This window comes from Triticum aestivum, chromosome 3A (genome assembly GCF_018294505.1).
Source record: "Triticum aestivum cultivar Chinese Spring chromosome 3A, IWGSC CS RefSeq v2.1, whole genome shotgun sequence".
Taxonomy (NCBI): Eukaryota; Viridiplantae; Streptophyta; class Magnoliopsida; order Poales; family Poaceae; genus Triticum; species Triticum aestivum.
In genome coordinates, this window is record NC_057800.1 from 226,035,312 (window position 1) to 226,049,376 (window position 14,065).

The following is a 14,065-nucleotide window of genomic DNA, read 5'->3' on the forward strand; positions in this document are numbered from 1 at the left end:
TCCATTAAACTATCTCACCGTTTACCTCGTGGGGTGCTGCTTCGCCACAAACAGTACAATCTCTCTCTCTCTCTCTCTCTCTCTCTCTCTCTCTCTCTCTCTCGTACGTGGAGTCGTGGACCAAAGGTCTGATGGTCCTACGTGATTTGATTGCTCACGCTACAGAAACAGCATATTAGCTTCCGCGTGAGATGGATTGCCATGTATTCCGGTCACCATTAACGGTTTACCGGGACATCCCACCGAACTGAGTTCAAGCCTGCTACTCCGTATTTGTGCTCATCTGGGAAATTCAGCTAACCTATACCTAATATATTTAGTTTAATATTAAAAGGATAAAACTTTTATAGTTCTCCATACGTCATCCTTTTACACCCGTTGATTTTGTGTTAATCATAAAGATTGACGGTTGAGATTTAAAAATAGATCTACATAATATTACATCTTCATCTAATAATATCAAAAGGAGGACTCGATGCGCCCCTTTGCATCCGTTGATTTCGTAATCATAAAGATTGACGATTAAGATTTAAAAGTAGATCTACATAACGATGAACTGGGTCTGTATGTAGGAAGCGGAGATTAGGACTTCCATATGATGTACGTACCTCCTCGCCAAGGGCATATCTGGCTAGATTTTTTGTACGTCCCAAATCCCAATTCCATCCAGTATAGTCGGATCAAGGTCGCCTATATGTCTCCCGGCGGACTGCCTCTCCAGGCCTCCATGGTGCCTGGAACGACTTCAACTCCATTTTAAACGGCCCCATGTACGTAGGCCTCCTCTACTTCGAGCTGAATCAAACCCAACCCTGTAGCGGCTATCACAGCGGTGGGTCACCCTATGCATTTTAAAAACCAAATCCGGAAAATGAACCAAACCGAACCAATTTTATGGTGTTTATGGTTTATGATTTCGGTATGGTATGAACTTTTCATACAGTTTTGAATTCTGATTTTTATGGTACATACCAAAAAAACAAATGGTTTACCAAAGTAAAAATTGAAGGAAATATGCCCTAGAGACAATAATAAAGTTGTTATTTATATTCCCTTATATCATGATAAATGTTTATTATTCATGCTAGAATTGTATTAACCGGAAACTTAGTACATGTGTGAATACATAGACAAACAGAGTGTCCCTAGTATGCCTCTACTTGACTAGCTCGTTAATCAAAGATGGTTAAGTTTCCTGACCATAGACATGTGTTGTCATTTGATGAACGGGGTCACATCATTAAAGAATGATATGATGGACAAGACCCATCCGTTAGTTTAGCATTATGATCGTTTAGTTTTATTGATATTGCTTTCTTCATGACGTATACATGTTCCTCTGACTATGAGATTATGCAACTCCCGAATACCGGAGGAACACCTTGTGTGTTATCAAACGTCATAACGTAAGTGGGTGATTAGAAAGATGCTCTACATGTGTCTCCAATGGTGTTTGTTGAGTTGGCATAGATCAAGATTAGGATTTGTCACTCCGAGTATCGGAGAGGTATCTCTGGGCCCTCTCGGTAATGCACATCACTATAAGCCTTGCAAGCAATGTGACTAATGAGTTAGTTACGGGATGATGTATTATGGAACGAGTAAAGAGACTTGCCGGTAACGAGATTGAACTAGGTATGATGATACCGACGGTCGAATCTCGGGCAAGTAACATACCGATGACAAAGGGAACAACGTATGTTGTTATGCAGCTTGACCGATAAAGATCTTCGTAGAATATGTAGGAGCCAGTATGAGTATCCAGGTTCCGCTATTGGTTATTGACCGGAGATGTGTCTCGGTCATGTCTACATAGTTCTCGAACCCGTAGGGTATGCACGGTTAACGTTCGATGACGATTTGTATTATGAGTTGTGTGATTTGATGAACCGAAGTTTGTTCGAAGTCCCGGATGAGATCACGGACATGACGAGGAGTCTCGAAATGGTCGAGACGTAAAGATTGATATATTGGAAGGTTATGTTTGGACACCAGAATGGTTTCAGAAAGGTTCAGACATTTTTCGGAGTACCGGGAGGTTACCGGAACCCTCCAGGGGGGGGGGGGTTAATGGGCCTTCATGGGCCCTAGTGGAGAGAGGAGGCGACGGCCAGGTGGAGGCACGCCCCCCAAGCCCAAACCGAATTGGACTAGGGTTGGGGGGCGGCCCCCCTTTTCTTCTTCTCCTCCACCTCTTTCCCCTTCCCCCTTCTCCGGAAAGGAAAGGGGGGTCGAATCCTACTTGGACCAGGAGTCCAAGTAGGACTCCCCCTTTGGCGCACCCCCCTTGGCCCGGCCTCCTCTCCTCCCCCCTTTTTATATGTGGGAGGGGGCACCCCAAAGACACACCAAGTCTTCTCTTAGCCGTGTGTGGTGCCCCCTCCACAGTTACACACCTCGGTCATATCATCATAGTGCTTAGGCGAAGCCCTGCGCCGGTAACTTCATCATCACCGTCAACACGCCGTCGTGCTGAGGAAACTCTCCCTCGTCCTCAATTGTATCAAGAGCTCAAGGGACATCATTGCTACCTCTTGAGCATGCGTTGGTTTTCCCTTGAAGAGGAAAGGGTGATGCACCAAAGTAGTGTAAGTATTTCCCTCAGTTTTGAGAACCAAGGTATCAATCCAGTAGGAGACAACACACAAATCACCTAGTACCTGAACAAACAATCAAGAACCTTGCAACCAACGTGATAAAGGGGTTGTCAATCCCTTCACGGTCACTCGCAAAAGTGAGATCTAATAAAGATAGTGAAGTAAATTTTTTTGCTATTTTTGTTGTATAGATTGGAAAGTAAAGATTGCAAAATAGTAAACGAGATGCGATGTAAATAAAAGAGATGCAATATGATAAGAAAGAGACCCGGGGGCCATAGGTTTCACTAGTGGCTTCTCTCAAGATAGCATGTATTACGGTGGGTGAACAAATTACTGCCGAGCAATTGATAGAAAAGCGCATAGTTATGAAGATATCTAAGGCAATGGTCATGAATATAGGCACCACGTCTGTGTCAAGTAGATCGAAATGATTCTGCATCTACTACTATTACTCCACACATCGACCGCTATCCAGCATGCATCTAGAGTATTAAGTTCATAAGAACAGAGTAACGCATTAAGCAAGATGACATGATGTAGAGGGATAAACTCAAGCAATATGATATAAACCCCATCTTTTTATCCTCGATGGCAACAATATAATACATGCCTTGCTGCCCCTACTGTCACTGGGAAAGGACACCGCAAGATTGAACCCAAAGCTAAGCACTTCTCCCATTGCAAGAAAGATCAATCTAGTGTGCCAAACTAAACCGATAATTCGAAGAGACTTGCAAATATATTAAATCATGCATATAAGAATTCAGAGAAGAACCAAATAATATTCATAGATAATCTTGTTCATAAACCCACAATTCATCGGATCTCGGCAAACACATCGCAAAAGAGTATTATATCGAATAGATCTCCAAGAACATCGAGGAGAACTTTGTATTGAGAATCAAAGAGAGAGAAGAATCCATCTAGCTAATAACTATGGACCCGGAGGTCTGTGGTAAACTACTTGTCGTGGAATTGTCACGGCAGATGTCCTAGTGTGACGATTTAGTCGTGAGGCCACGCATCTATGTGGTAGCTTGAGAGGGGTTGAGCGGAATCGAGAGACGCAACACAAGACAAGGGTTTAGACAGCTTCGGGCCCCGATAAACATCATCCGGTAACAACCCTACATGCTGTTTGTAGCTAGGTCTCATTATCATCACGAGAGAGTCGCCGTAAACCGGCTCTCCCAGTTATCCCTAACCCTTAAGATTGTTTCCTCTTCCTTGTCCCTCTTTGGGGAGCCCTGCCCCTCCTTATATAAGTTGAAGGGGAGGGTTACATGTAGAGTCCAACTCGAACTCAAGACTTAACTATTATGACTTCTCTTCATGGGCTTCTTAACATCTTGGGCTTCATAAAGTCTCGGGCTTCATAAAGTCTCGGGCTTCATAACGTCTCGGGCTTCATAACCCTTGGCAACCCAGTTATCACTGTCTGCCGGGTTATGACTGGTGCCGGTTTATGATGGTCTGTCGGGTTATGACTGGTGCCGGTTTATGATGGTCTGCCGGGTTATGACTGGTGCCGGTTTATGATTGTCTGCTGAGTTATCATCTGACTTAACTCCTGTCGGGTTATCATCTGACTTAACACCTGACTTAACTGTCAGCCGGTTTATCATCTGTCTTAACACCCGACTTAACTGTCAGCCGGTTTATCAACCTGCTAGTTTACCGTCTAGGTAACTGTCTGTCTTAATTGTCTGCCGGTTTACTAAGTCCCAGCCGGGTTATAACTCTGTCCGGATCATACTGCGGGGTATATCCCCGACACTACTCACGCTTCATCGGAGAGGCAATGGTGTTGATGTAGAAGCCCTCCGTGATCGATTCCCCCTCCGGCAGATCGCCGAAAAAGGCCCTAAGATGGGATCTCACGGGTACAGAAGGTTGCGGTGGTGGAAAAGTGGTTTTGTGGCTCTCTGCGATGTTTCTAGGGTATAAGAGTATATATAGGCGAAAGAAGTATGTCGGTGGAGCTATGAGGGGCCCACGAGGGTGGGGGCGCGCCTACCCCCCTGGGCGCGCCCTCCTGCCTCGTGGAGTTACAGACTTCGACTCCAAGTCTTCTGGATTGCTTTCGGTCCAAGAAAGATCATCGTGAAGGTTTCATTTCGTTTGGACTCCGTTTGGTATTCCTTTTCTACAAAACTCTAAAATAGGCAAAAAAACAGAAACTAGCACTGGGCCTCCGGTTAATAGGTTAGACCCAAAAATAATATTAAAGAGCATATTAAAGCCCATTAAACGTCCAAAACAGATAATATAATAGCATGGAGCAATCAAAATTATAGATACGTTGGAGACGTATCAAGCATCCCCAAGCTTAATTCATGCTCGTCCTCGAGTAGGTAAATGATAAAAACAGAATTTTTGATGTGGAATGCTACCTATCATAATTATCAATGTAATTTTCTTTATTGTGGCATGAATGTTCAGATCCGAAAGATTCAAAACAAAAGTTTATTGTCATAAAAATAATAATACTTCATGCATACTAATAAAGCAATCATGTCTTCTCAAAATAACATGGCCAAATAAAGCTACTCCTACAAAATCATATAGTCTGGCTATGTTCTATCTTCATCACACAAAATATTTAAATCATGCACAACCCCGATGACAAGCCAAGCAATTGTTTCATACTTTTGATGTTCTCAAACTTTTTCAATCTTCACACAATACATGAGCGTGAGCCACGTACATAGCACTATAGGTGGAATAGAATGGTGGTTGTGGAGAAGACTAAAAGGAGAAGATAATCTCACATCAACTAGGCGTATCGATGGCTATGGAGATGTCCATCAATAGATATCAATGCGAGTGAGTAGGGATTGCCATGCAACGGATGCACTAGAGCTATAAGTGTATGAAAGCTCAAAAAGAAACTAAGTGGGTGTGCATCCAACTCGCTTGCTCACGAAGACCTAGGGCATTTTGAGGAAGCCCATCATTGGAATATACAAGCCAAGTTCTATAATGAAAGATTCCCACTAGTATATGAAAGTGACAACATAGGAGACTCTCTATCATGAAGATCATGGTGCTACTTTGAAGCACAAGTGTGGAAAAATGATAGTAGCATTGCCCATTCTCTCTTTTTCTCTCATTTTTTTATTTGGGCCTTTCTCTTTTTTTCTGGCCTCTTTTTTTCTCCCTTTTTCGTCCGGAGTCTCATCCCGACTTGTGGGGTAATCATAGTCTCCATCATCCTTTCCTCACATGGGACAATGCTCTAATAATGATGACCACAACACTTTTATTTACTTACAACTCAATTCTTAGAACAAAATATGACTCTATGTGAATGCCTCCGACGGTGTACCGAGATGTGCAATGAATCAAGAGTGACATGTATGAAAGAATTATGAAGGTGGATTTGCCACAAATATGACGTCAAGTACATGATCATGCAAAGAAATATGACAATGATGAAGCGTGTCATAATAAACAGAGCGGTGGAAAGTTGCATGGCAATATATCTCGGAATGGCTATGGAAATGCCATAATAGGTAGGTATGGTGGCTGTTTTGAGGAAGGTAAATGGTGGGTTTATGGTACCGGCGAAAGTTGCGCGGTACTAGAGAGGCTAGCAATGGTGGAAGGGTGAGAGTGCGTATAATCCATGGACTCAACATTAGTCATAAAGAACTCGCATACTTATTACAAAAATCTATTAGTTATCGAAACTAAGTACTATGCGCATGCTCCTAGGGGGGTAGATTGGTATGAAAAGACCATCGCTCGTCCCCGACCGCCACTCATAAGAAAGACAATCAAAAAGTAAAGCATGCTCCGACTTCATCACATAACGGTTCACCATACGTGCATGCTACGGAATCACAAACTTTAACACAAGCATCTCTCAAATTCACAACTACTCAACTAGCATGACTTCAATATCACCATCTTCATATCTCAAAACAATCATAAGGAATCAAACTTCTCATAGTATTCAATACACTTTATATGAAAGTTTTTATTATACCCATCTTGGATGCCCATCATATCATGACTAATTTTATAGCCAAAGCAAATTATCATGCGGTTATAAAAGACTCTCAAAATAATATAAGTGAAGCATGAGAGATCAATAATTTCTATAAAACAAAACCACCATCGTGCTCTAAAAAGATATAAGTGAAGCACTAGAGCAAAATTATCTAGCTCAAAAGATATAAGTGAAGCACATAGAGTATTCTAATAAATTACGATTCATGCATGTCTCTACCAAAAGGTGTGTACAGCAAGGATGACTGTGGTAAACTAAAAAGCAAAGACTCAAATCATACAAGACGCTCCAAGCAAAACACATATCATGTGGTGAATACAAATATAGCCTCAAGTAAAGTTACCGATAGACGAAGACGAAAGAGGGGATGCCTTTCAGGGCATCCCCAAGCTTAGGCTTTTGGTTGTCCTTGAATTTTACCTTGGGTTCCTTGGGAATCCCCAAGCTTAGGCTCTTGCCACTCCTTTTTCCAAAATCCATCAAATATTTACCCAAAAACTTGAAAACTTCACAACACAAAACTTCAACAGAAAATCTCATGAGCTCCGTTAGTATAAGAAAATAAGCCACTACTTTAAGTTACTGTAATGAACTCATTCTTTATTTATATTGGTGTTAAACCTACTGTATTCCAACTTCTCTATGGTTCATACCCCCCGATACTACTCATAGATTCATCAAAATAAGCAAACAACACACGAAAAACAGAATCTGTCAAAAACAGAACAGTCTGTAGAAATCTGGAGATTTCAAATACTTCTGTAACTCCAAATATTCTGCAAAATTAGGAAGACCAGGATAAAAAGTATATTGATCTATTGCAGTTGGAATTGGTATTTTATCGCTCTGTGGTAAAAAATGATATTTTTTTTCGTGCGCGCATACTTGCAGTTTTTATCAGCAAGATCAAACAACAATCACCCAAGAAGATCCTAAAGGCTTTACTTGGCACAAACACTAATTAAAACATAAAAACACAATCATAACAGAAGCTAGATGAATTATTTATTACTAAACAAGAACAAAAAGCAAAAAATATTGGGTTGCCTCCCAACAAGCGCTATCGTTTAACGCCCCTAGCTAGGCATAAAAACAAGAATAGATCTAAGTATTGCCATCTTTGGTATGCAATTCTTCAATTGAACACACATAACCCCTAGGAGGTTCTTTGTTTTTGTTAATGATCAAACTCCTAGGCAAGAAATCAAGAAATTCATTTGTAGCAAAAGGTTCCTTAATGATATCGAAAAAGTTGGGGTGAACACTTATTGATTTGAGGTCTTCATTTTCCTTACTAGAAGATTCACCCTTATTTTTAGGAACATAGATAAACTTAGAAATTTTGGTAGGAGGAGGATTTGAGGTATTTTCAACGGCAGAAAAAGCGGTCCCCAAGTTGGTAACAATATCTTCGAGTTTATCAATTCTAGTGGAATCTTGATCTATCTTCTCATTAACTATGGGTTCCTTTCCCTAAGATTTTTCCAGAGTAACTCCTACCTTAGATCCGTATTGGGTAATTTGGTTGTGGATCTTTTTATCCAATTTTTCGATTAACTCTATAGTAGCAATTTTATTTTCAATAATATCAAGCCTTTGCATCACATGTTCCAAAGTTAAAATAGTTCCATTGACCAAAAGAGGTGGCGGGCCTAACAAATCTATCATAGCATTATAAGAATCAAAAGTATGGCTTCCCAAGAAATTCCCTCCGGAAATGGTGTCAAGAACATATCTATTCCAAGGAGTGATGCCTACGTAAAAATTGCGAAGAAGAACGAAAGTAGATTGCTTTCTAGTAGATCTATTTTGAGCATTGCAAATTCTGTACCAAGCATCTTTTAGGTTTTCTCCCTCCCTTTGTTTAAAATTAAGAACTTCATTACCATGAGTATTAACAATGATAGGAGGACTAGCCATGAAGGTGAAACAAACGATCTAACACACGGACGCACAAGAAGCAAGCAAAAAGAGATGAACGAAAAAGGGGCGAAGAAAAGGCAAAGGTTTTCGAAAATCGTTTTAGAAGTGGGGAGACGAAAACGAGAGGCGAATGGCAAATAATATAATGCGAGGGAGAAGAGTTTATGATGGGTACTTGGTCTGTCTTGACTTGGCGTAGATCTCCCTGGGAAGGGCACCAGAAATCCTTCTTGCTACCTCTTGAGCATGTGTTGGTTTTCCCTTGAAGAGGAAAGGGTGATGCGGCAAAGTAGCGTAAGTATTTCCCTCAGTTTTGAGAACCAAGGTATCAATCCAGTAGGAGACAACGCACAAGTCACCTAGTACCTGAACAAACAATCAAGAACCTTGCAACCAACGCCATAAAGGGATTGTCAATCCCTTCATAGTCACTCGCAAAAGTGAGATCTAATAAAGATAGTAAAATAAACATTTTTGGTATTTTTGTTGTATAGATTGGAAAGTAAAGATTGCAAAATAGTAAACGAGATGCGATGTAAATAAAAGAGATGCAATATAATAAGAAAGAGACCCGGGGGCCATAGGTTTCACTAGTGGCTTCTCTCAAGATAGCATGTATTATGGTGGGTGAATAGATTACTGCCGAGCAATTGATAGAAAAGCGCATAGTTATTGTCGGTGTCAAAACCGGCGGATCTCGGGTAGGGGGTCCTGAACTGTGCATCTAAGGTCGATGGTAACAGGAGACAGGGAACACGATGTTTACCCAGGTTCAGGCCCTCTCTATGGAGATAATACCCTATGTCCTGCTTGATTGATATTGATGAATACGAGTATTACAAGAGTTGATCTACCTCGAGATCGTAATTGCTAAACCCCAGAGGTCTAGCTTGTATGGCTATGGTAATGAGTATCTCTCCTTTCTGGACTAAGTCCTCTGGTTTATATAAACACCAGGAGGATACAGGGTTATATAAGGTTGGTTACAAATAAAGGAATCTACATATTTGATCGCCAAGCTTGCCCTCCACGCCAAGGAGAGTCCCATCCGGACACGGGTGCAGTCTTCGGTCTTCGTATCTTCACAGCCCATCAGTCTGGCCCATGGCTAACAGGTCGGACGCCCGAGGACCCCTTAGTCCAGGACTCTCTCAGTAGCCCCTGAACCTGGCTTCAATGACAAGGTATCCGGCGCGTAGATCTGTCTTCGGCATTGCAAGGCGGGTTCCTCCGTCCGAACTCCAAGATAGTCTTCAGACGAAACAATCGTGTCCAGATCTGCAACACACAGCCGTAGAGAGTATAATATTTCACGAATCCAATCTGCTGACCACTTTAGTAACATGACGTCACGTCAATCCTGCCATAATTTCGAACCATTTTTCGTCTGCCACTCCACGTTTCGAGACGCGGTTGCCATTGGCACGTCTTGTCAAAGCAGAGATCGTGTCCCCTTATTGTGGGATTTTCATCAATTCGGGCATGGGTAACCCAACCGTTCCTGTTTACACAGCCCTCGAGAATAAGCAAGGTTTAAGGCGAGTGGGGAGGCGTTCGATATTCACTGCCTTTATAAGGGGATAAGGATTCCTTGTTCTTCTCCCACGCCTTCGCCTTCCTCTGCCCTTCCATACTCGAGCTTCAGTGCCCAAGCTCTAGCTTTCCCCGCCCGAGAAAGCACTCCAATCATGTCCGGATCTGGAGCTGGAGGCAAGTGGATGGCCTCCTCCGTCAAGAAGGAGGACATCAAGGAGCTCCGGGAGGCCGGATACCTGGCCAAGGGGATCGTTTACCGACTCCCGGCCAAGGGAAAAATCGTGCCTACCCCAGAGCCCCATGAGAGGGTGGTGTTTCTCACACATTTCGTCCGCGGGCTGGGATTCCCTCTCCACCCATTTGTCTGCGGATTGATGTTTTACTATGGGCTAGACTTCCATGATCTATCCCCCAACTCTATCCTCAACATCTTGGTATTTATTGTCATGTGCGAGGCCTTTCTCCGTATCCCACCTCACTTCGGCCTATGGCTGAAGACCTTCAATGTGAAGCCGAAGGTGGTGCGCGGCCAACAAGCAGAGTGTGGAGGCGCCATGGTGGGCAAGATGCCCAATGTCACCTAGCCCGTAGGCTCCTTTGTGGAGACGGTGAAGGGGTGGCAGTCGGGGCGGTTCTACATCACCGAGCCGCGCAACACCAATTGGGCGGCGGCCCCCGGATTTTGATCCGGAGCTCCGATGCGGCTCACCTGCTGGCAAGAGAAGGGCCTAACCTGGGGCTCTTCGAGCGAGCTGACTGGGCTCCAGATGTGCGTCCAGAACATGATAACCAACAAGATCAAATTCATCAACTGATCCAGGTTATGCTCATTCGCCGGATCCTTCCGTGCCAATGCCGGACTTGCTATTTGTGGGAGTTCGATCCGGCCAAGCACCAGACGCTACTAGAGCTCTTCGGCACGACGCAAGAAGACATCTGGAAAGTGCTCTTCAAGGCCGGCGAGACACCACCGTCCACGACCGAGGATCGCGGGCTCAGCTTAAAATGCCAGGCCAATTCGGTAAGTTCTTCCATGTTTTCAAGGTACACCCTCTACTGGCATATTTTGAGGAAGGAGTCTAAGCCTTCCTATCAATTTTTCAGGCCTGGATCGATATAGCAGGGAGGATTAACTGTCCGGCTCCACTACCCGAAGACCAAGAAACCCCACTTTTGACGAAGATGCTGTTTTCGACGCCTTATGATGTTCCGAAGAAGAAGGCCAAGAAAATTGCCAAAGGGGCCAGGAGTGGCCTTCGCCCAGAGACGAGACTCACTCTTCGGCCGCCAAAGATGACAATGAAGAGGAGGAGGAAAACGACTCCCCCCTGAGGAGGGGAGGAAGAAAAGGGGGGTATCCCCGAATCTGGAGGCGAAGGCGCCCAAGAGGGGGAAGGGCTCCCTTGCGGATAACTCCCCATGGGACGTTGATAGCAGTTCGGAGCGAATGCCCCAGACCAAGCCTCGGGCTACCTCGTAAGTACCAAAAAACCCATGCACCTCCCAATACCCGGCCTTTCTAGTTTATGATATTAATATGTTTAAATTATGCCATTACAGTCCGGCCCGCGACGGCTCCCCGCGATCCTCGACAGAGGGTTCACTAGACTCAAAGGAGATGGCTAGTATGCCTCCGCCACCTGCTCACTCTGTCTCGCCCAAGGGTGATGATGAGGTGGTGTCCCAAAGGACCTTCCCAGACCGGGGGAGATTACGGAAATCGTCAGGGTGGCGCCCTAGGATGACTCCTCGGCTGCCGGACACATGTGGAAAAAGCCCCCATGGGGACTGGTGATGGGGGCCAAGTTCCATTTGGCTCTTAGTCGGACACCATTCCGGAGACCTTCACGGCTCCGAAGTCCAGCGAACGGCCTTCCCCAACAGGAGGAGGTGTGCATGTTCCACCAGTGACCTCTGTCCACCCAGAGGCACCGGATATTCTGCTGGAAACGCTGTGAGGCGCCTCCATTGTGGATGAACACCGTGTCCTTATGGGTACGGTGATCGAGAAGGTTCAGTCCGCCAAAAGCGGGTTGACCGAGGCCTGCGCTAGCCTTTTACAGGCTTTGAGGTAATAATTGTAGAAAGAATATCACAGTGTGGACAGTAGCCCCTAATGCTCTGTTCGGTGTTCAGAAAAAAAAGATGAACAGAGGATCAAACAATTTTTGCAGGAGTCTAACATAAGTAGGGATGGCAATTTTATCCATGGATCTGGATACCCATGGATACCCGATCCGGTTGGGCAAGGGTATGGAGCACATTTCTGCTCATGGGTCCGTGGATATGGATACCCACGAACAGCCGGGTTGGGCATGGTTATAGTTTGTGCTCCATGGATATCCAATGGATACCCGTATGACTTGTGGGGCCATATGCCGTGACAGTAGAAAGAGCGAATCAATGGGAAATGGCAGGAAATATGCAACTTGTGCCATGAGCCATATGCTGCAGAATCAACCTCTAGTATGTCACACTTAAGGACTCATCGTATCACTTGTTGCGTAATTATGCATGTAGCTTATGTTATCATTTGTGAGTGAATGATTATGAGTTAATTTGATCTTTGGAAATGCTTCATGCTGACTTTTCTATGCCCATGGAGCTTCATGGTTATGTGGGTATCCAGCAGGTTTGGCATGGGCACAAGTTGTGCCCATGGATAATTTGGTGGATGGGAAGAGAGTAGGAAGATGGGTCATGGGTTGGATTTGGACCAGCTCCACCCGCCCCAAACCCGAACCATTGCCATCCCTAAACATAAGATGTCTATGTGAATAAGCAGGCGTCGCTGCTGGCTGCTGCCGCTCATATTGCGGAGGTCTCCGGCTTGAAGCAGAGCCTGGAGCGGGCCAACAAAGAGCTCGGACTCATAAAGAAGCAGCTGGAGGACAACCAAGGTATGCAGTAACCTGCGCGTATATTTTAGGAAGGATGAATGTTTCATGCTGACTAAAGCGTCATGAACTTTGTTAGGGGCCACGACCGAGGTGGCGGCCCTCAAGAAGGCGTTAGCCAAGGCCGAGGACAAAGCGACCAAGGAACGCGCCGCGCGCGAGAAGCATGAGGCCCGGGTCGGCGAGGTCCAGCAAGAGCTTCAGGACGCTATCAAGAAGTACGAGTCCTTGGAGCGTGATTCTAAGACGCAAGTGTCCGAACTTGTGAACGACCGCCGGAGCACACAAGAGGCTCGAGCCGAGGCCCAGAGCGCCCTTCAGGAGGTCCAAGCGGCCAAGAAGATCGCGGCAGGTAAGGCTTTCATTATGCAAAGCAAATCTGTGAAGGAAGCGTTCCTTTTACTTGCCCAAATTTGGAGCTCTCCAGGGGCGTTTACGGATTTTCCGCGCAGCGTATCAGACACTGCCGAGTTCTATCGAGCTGAAGAAGGGATTTCTATGGAGAAGCTGTTCTGGTCTCAATATCTTGGACCCGAACATCCGGTGTCCTTCGACGACCAGCTGAAACAGCTGGTTGAGCTGCACAAGGCGGCTGAGCTAGCCATGAAGGAGCTGATAGTCCGACTATGGCCTGCCACCCAACAGTTACTTCGGACTTGTGAAGCGACTTGTTGATGCCTGCCCACGGCTTGAGGTTATAAAGCGGTCGGTCTGTATCGAAGGTGCACGGATGGCCTTTGCCCACGTCAAGACGCACTGGGCGGAGATGGATGCCAAGAAGATAATGACCAAGGGGCCGCCTGAGGGCAAGGAGCACCACCGACCCGAGTTATACTTTGATGGTGTCCTGAGGGATCCCGCCTTGTGGTGGAGCAATGTACGAAGGATGTTATATTCCCATGAAAACATTCGTATTATCATGTCCTGTAATATGGAACAATGATGTTATGTAATATAATGCTTGTGATTTTAAAATTTTACCTCCTGTGCGGCCGTTTATGAAATCTGAGGGTTGGCCAGTCGTCGACTTCTGCCCCCACGTAGATGGTACGGCGATGTTCGGATAAATCTAAACACTCTTTACTCCATATTCT